This window comes from Babylonia areolata, chromosome 2, assembly GCF_041734735.1.
Source record: "Babylonia areolata isolate BAREFJ2019XMU chromosome 2, ASM4173473v1, whole genome shotgun sequence".
Taxonomy (NCBI): Eukaryota; Metazoa; Mollusca; class Gastropoda; order Neogastropoda; family Buccinidae; genus Babylonia; species Babylonia areolata.
Genome location: NC_134877.1, coordinates 2,586,422 through 2,592,511, shown reverse-complemented (window position 1 = coordinate 2,592,511; position 6,090 = coordinate 2,586,422).

Sequence of the window (6,090 nt, the reverse complement as noted above, 5' to 3'; positions counted from 1 at the left end):
AAGACCCACACATGTACGTCCTGGTAGACATATGACCAGGAACTCAGCTCCTGATGACCTCACGCAGACGACAGCAGACGAACGACGGGATGCTGCAAACAACAGTTCTCCCCGTGAAATCCCACCTCACTACTTTCCTCAAAACCATGAAACAATGGAACAAAATGTCACGAACGGTAACCCTCCCTCGATGTTTGACATGCACGCCTTCCCAACACTCCCAGGTCGGAAACGGCTGGAGGACAGGCACAGGGATCCTCCACCTGCCTCCCTCGCCGCTCCCACAGGCATCACAACATCTTGGAGAGGAAAGCCCTCCTACCAGCAACAGGTCGACACTCATCATGCTGCTGATCGTCACACCGACCAGACACAGCGTACTGTGGATGACACAGACAGAAACGATTTTCTGTCTTCCAATGTGGTGCACTTACCACCTCCCCCAGCCAGCCCTCGACCTCGGCGTCCACCTCAGCAGAGAACGAGGAAACTGATTGACCAGTGGGGTGTGAGGCTTGTGGATGAACCCGAAAATACCAGTGACACAAGTACTGCGGCTCACTTTGTCTCTGCCGCCCATGATGGCTGTCAGACTCGCACTGCTGATAACTTTGGGCAGCCCCTCCGTGTTGTCCCCTCCCAGAGTCCCAGTGACCATCCCAGCCCCAACCCTGGAATGCCCTCCACAATCCCTGCCTCTTTGAATGCTGTAAGAGACATGGCGAACCCCAACAGTACCCCCCTGCCTCGTGACGGTAATGGTGCAGTTGCAGACTGTTCATCTCCTTCGCAACTCACTCCAGCAATGTCACCCCGCAGTGAAGATGGTAGCAGCCAAACATTTGTGAAGCAACCGGTGGAAGCTCAGCCAGTGCACGCAGACATTGAAAACCAGTCCCCCGTTCTCTCACGAGCGAATATCCATGAAAGTGGTAAAGCAGCTGAAGGCCAGCTAGATATAGGATCCACAGAACAGGACTGCTCACTGATAAGCGAGACCCCCAGACACCGAGGATGTGAAACCCGGAGCAGAACAAGATCCAGACAGGCCCAGGTGACGGACAGCTTTCCGCGCATCGGTGTGAGTGCGTCACGACCCCCAGGTCCACAAGAACAGTCCTCAGGATAGGGATACGGCCCTGCCCGTGTCATTGGTCCCATGGAAAACTGTCCTGTTGATTCCGAACATACATGTTTAGGGCGTATTTCATTCCTAACATATAACATTGAGGGTGTTGCTAACATTCATCAACCAGAAATAAGACTATTTTTGTCCAAGTATGATATCATTTTATTGACAGAAACGTTTTCATCTAATTTTCCATCAGATCTTTTTCCATCATATAAAACATTCATTTCACCAGGTATCAGATTATCTGACGCTACAACCTCACGTCTGTCCGGCGGTGTTGCCTTACTAATACGGCAGTCATTTGTTTCTTGTGTCAAACACATTCATGTAGAATACGATAACTGCATTGTCCTAAAGATTTCTGGCGAGTTGACAGGTTTATTATCAGATTGTATGCTGATAGGACTGTATTTACCTCCGTCAGACAGCATTTATTATTCGGAATCAGAAATTGATAATGGGGTTTACATGTTAGAGCATTGTATTTTAGATATATTTGAGGAACACGGAGAGGTCCCAATAATTGTATTTGGTGATCTGAATGCGAGGACAGGAACCAGAAATAGCAGAGACGCCTTGCTGCCGGACACTTTGATGATGGACGACGAAGAACCAGAGGAGTACTTACGTCACTCGAAAGACAGTGTTGTTAATGGTTTTGGACGTTATCTTTTGAATGTTTGTGAACAGTTCTCGTTATTAATTTTGAATGGCTTTTTGCCAGGGGATGAGTCTGGTGAATTTACTTACATTGCGCATAATGGGGCTAGCGTTATTGACTATTTTTTGGTATCTAAATGTTTCATTGAAAGTGCATTAAGACTACAAGTAATCCATAAGATAGAATCAAAACACATGCCTGTAGAAATGTTTCTCAAAATCAATCAGATACAAGCACAACATATAAATACATTAGGAAAAACTGTAATCCAAAAATACATCTGGAACCAAGATAAAACTGACGAATATACTGATGCACTTGCATCCCCTGAAGTTTTAGATTTCTTCAACACAGCCACCAATTTAATTGATTCTGACATTGAGGCAGCTTTAATAACATTTAATAAAGGTATTTTTCTTGCTGGTAAGTGCATGAAAAGAAACTTTAAAACTGGTATGGTAAAGAACAGTCCGTGGTTTGACGAAGAATGTAGAAAAACCAGGGCAAAGGTACGCCAGGCTTTAAAGAAACATGCAGCTTGTAAAGTTGAAAATAAAGATGAAAATGATTTACTTAGAACAGTATATACAATTGAACGAAGAGAGTATAAAAAGCTCCTGAAAAAGAAAAGCTCAGATTATAAAAAGCACATTCTAGAAATTCTAGAGAGTTGTGGAAAAGATCAGAAAAAGTTCTGGGGTACGATCAAATCTGCAACATATAGTAGAACACTACCTAGTCGTATTTCAAGCGATGAATGGTTTAGACATTTTAAGTCAGTATTTGGATGTGACGTATTGGAGGATGATATAGTGATTAATGTCGAAAACACAACAAACGAAGCTGACTTTGACGAAACTTTGCAAAGTTCTAGCATGTATAACAGTATTTTAGATGCCACCATAACCGAAACAGAAGTTATTGGAGCAATAAAAACTCTGAAATTAGGAAAAGCTGCCGGTCCTGATGGGATTAGTGGCGAATTTTATAAGTATGGTTCACCAATTGTAGTAACATTTTTTACACAATTATTCAATAAATTATTCGACTCTGGAACATTCCCAATGACTTGGTCTGAAGCAGTTATACACCCACTACATAAGAAAGGTGATACTAATTATCCGGACAATTACAGAGGGATATCTTTGCTTAACGTATCTGGTAAATTATATACTTTCATTCTAAACAAGCGCCCAACTGCATGGGTTGAAGAAAATTCTGTATTGAATGAGTCACAAGCGGGGTTTCGAAAAGGTTACAGTACTGTTGACCACATTTTTACATTACTTGCCTTAGTACAAAAGCAACTGTCGAGCCATTCTAAATTATATGCCGCCTTTATTGATTTCAAAAAGGCATTTGATTTCGTTGATAGGAATCATCTCTGGCTAGTGTTACGAAAAAACGGTATTCATGGGAAAATGTACAGAGCGATAGAGTATGTATGCGGTTGTGAAAGCGAGAGTGCGAGTGAATAACGATATGACTGAACCGTTTCTGTGCCCGAGAGGCTTAAAGCAAGGTGACAATTGCAGTCCAATTTTATTTTTGTTCCTAATAAATGAACTAGCTGATGAAGTCATGCAACAAGGTAGACATGGTATAACACTTTCTCCTGATATTATTCAAATCCTCATTCTTCTTTTTGCAGATGATGTTATTCTGTTTTCTGATACAGTAGTAGGTCTTCAGTGTCAGTTAAATGTACTTAGTAATACTGCCGAGACTCTGAACCTTACAGTAAACGTTGAAAAGTCGAAAATTGTAGTATTTAGGAAAGGAGGACATATTGCATCAAGAGAGAAATGGTTCTATAATTGCGAAAAACTGGAAGTTGTGAACACTTACAAATATTTAGGCGTAGTTTTTTCCACTGGTTTGACATTTTCATATGCACTTGAGGAAATGTCTTTGAAAGCAAAAAAGGGTGTGTATGGAATCCTTAAATTCTTGTGGACGTTAGGGGAAAATTGTCCGAAAATCTTCTTCAAATTATTTGATTGTCAAATTCAACCAATGTTAACCTATGGGTCAGAAGTCTGGGGATTAATGGCAGACCATACTGTCATTGAAAGAGTACACTTATTCGCTATCAAACGTCTGCTAAATATCAGTGTGAAAACACCAAGCACTTTAATTTACTGTGAAACGGGTAGATATCCTTTATATATCCAGACCTACACTAATTGTATTAGATATTGGTTAAATGTTACTAGGATGCATGAAACTCGCATTCCATTTAAAGCATATAGAATGTTGTATGGTCTCCATTGTAGGGATAAATACAACTGGGCATCACGAATTTGTTTTACATTATATAGATATGGATTTGGCTATGTGTGGGAAAACCAGGGTGTGGAAAATATAAACAGTTTCTTGTGTGCTTTTAAACAGAGATTATTTGATTGCCATCTGCAAGATTTGGAAAGCAGTGTAACATCACATGATAGATTTACCTTATATTCTACATTCAGACAACTACACAACGCCCCGCAATATCTAAACATAATCAAGAACCCTGTTTTAAGAAAAGTTCTCACAAGAGTCAGACTTGGTGTATCTCCATTGAAACCGCATAGATTGAGATATTCAAAAAAGCGTGAAAATATGTGTTGCTTATTCTGTAAAGATGAACAAGAAACCGAACTCCATTTTATTTTGACATGCCCAGAATACAAAAATCTCAGAGAACAGTATATACCGAAGAAGTATCATGTGCGCCCCAATGCATTTAAATTGTCACTGTTGTTTGCAGATGTGAAGACATGCATTCCACTCTCTCTGTTCTTGTCCAAAGCCTTCACCCATAGAAACAAGTCTATCTTTGGTTAATGACGCATGATTACACACCAATCAGCCCATCTATCTTTTGTCTTTTTCTTCTTCTTTCTGTCCCTCTCTCTCCCTCTCTCTCTCTCTCTGTCTTACTCTGTCCTTTCTCTCTTTTCTACCCTTTGTTTGCTTTACATATATTGGCGCTGTTCTTTATAATGGATGTTAACACGGAAGCCCCCCCCCCCCTGTTGTCACGGGCAGAAAGGCCTAAACAATAAACCATTCAGACTTCAGACTTCTCTCTCTCTCTCTCTCTCTCTCTCTCTCTCTCTCTCTCTTCTCTTCTCTTTTTTTTTTTTATTTTTTTTTTATTCAGAAAAAAAGAAAAGAAGATATATATGGCACGCTTGATAAGGAATAATTACGATCAGCACAACTAGATTCAATATTGATCAATGTCTAATATAATAATAATAATAATAATAATAATAATAATAATGGATACTTATATAGCACACTATCCAGAAATCTGCTCTAGGTGCTTTACAAAAACGCTTTGTTAACATAAAACATTACGTCTTTGTTACATACACACACCAAAATATGACCACACACACACACACACACACACACACACACACACACACACACACACTGCATACATACATTTTAACAATACATGTGTATCTAACAGCTACCCTAACACATACGCACACATAGGCAGGCACAAACTTACATAAACTCACGCACACACAATACACATTCATATACATGCATGTAGTTATGTACACATACATATGTATACACACATAGTCAAGCACAGCTAACGCAAAGGAAGTGGACCTGCCACAATTGAACTTATTATGAGACACAGAAAGGAGCATTAATTCTTAAACTCTCATCATCAGCATCAACAAAATGCACATGGTTGATGATTTCATTCACACCAGAAGTCGCTGACCTTTGCAGACCGAAGATGTTGAAGAAGCAAACAATTCGAAATGTTGACGAAAGTCTGGAGTCTAAAGGGAACTAATCCAATAGTTTTCCTCGGAATGTATAATCAGCAGTGTCCATGAGTTAATTCCCTTGACACGAAAGTTCTGTAAATGTTGGGAAACATATCAAAGACAAATTACTATGCATGTCTAACCCCGGATGAAACCTTGTTGGTTTCAGAGGGGTACGTCTCCAAAGATAGAAAAGAATCGTTTCATAAAATAATGCCAAATTTCGCCTTCAGTTCATTTTGGGGGGCATTCTTCCTGAACGAATCATTGATGGCTGTGTCGGACTGACATCTTTTCAACCTTCTGGTCTGCTGACATTAATACGACTTTTTTTTCTTTTTTTTTAATTAAAAGAAATTCATATATATATATATATATATATATGTGTGTGTGTGTGTGTGTGTATGTGCAGTGTGTATGTGTGTGTGTGTGTGTGTGTGTGTGTGTGTGTGTGCAGTGTGTATGTGCAGTGTGTGTGTGTGTGTGTGTGTAACGCCAACTTTAGCTTGATA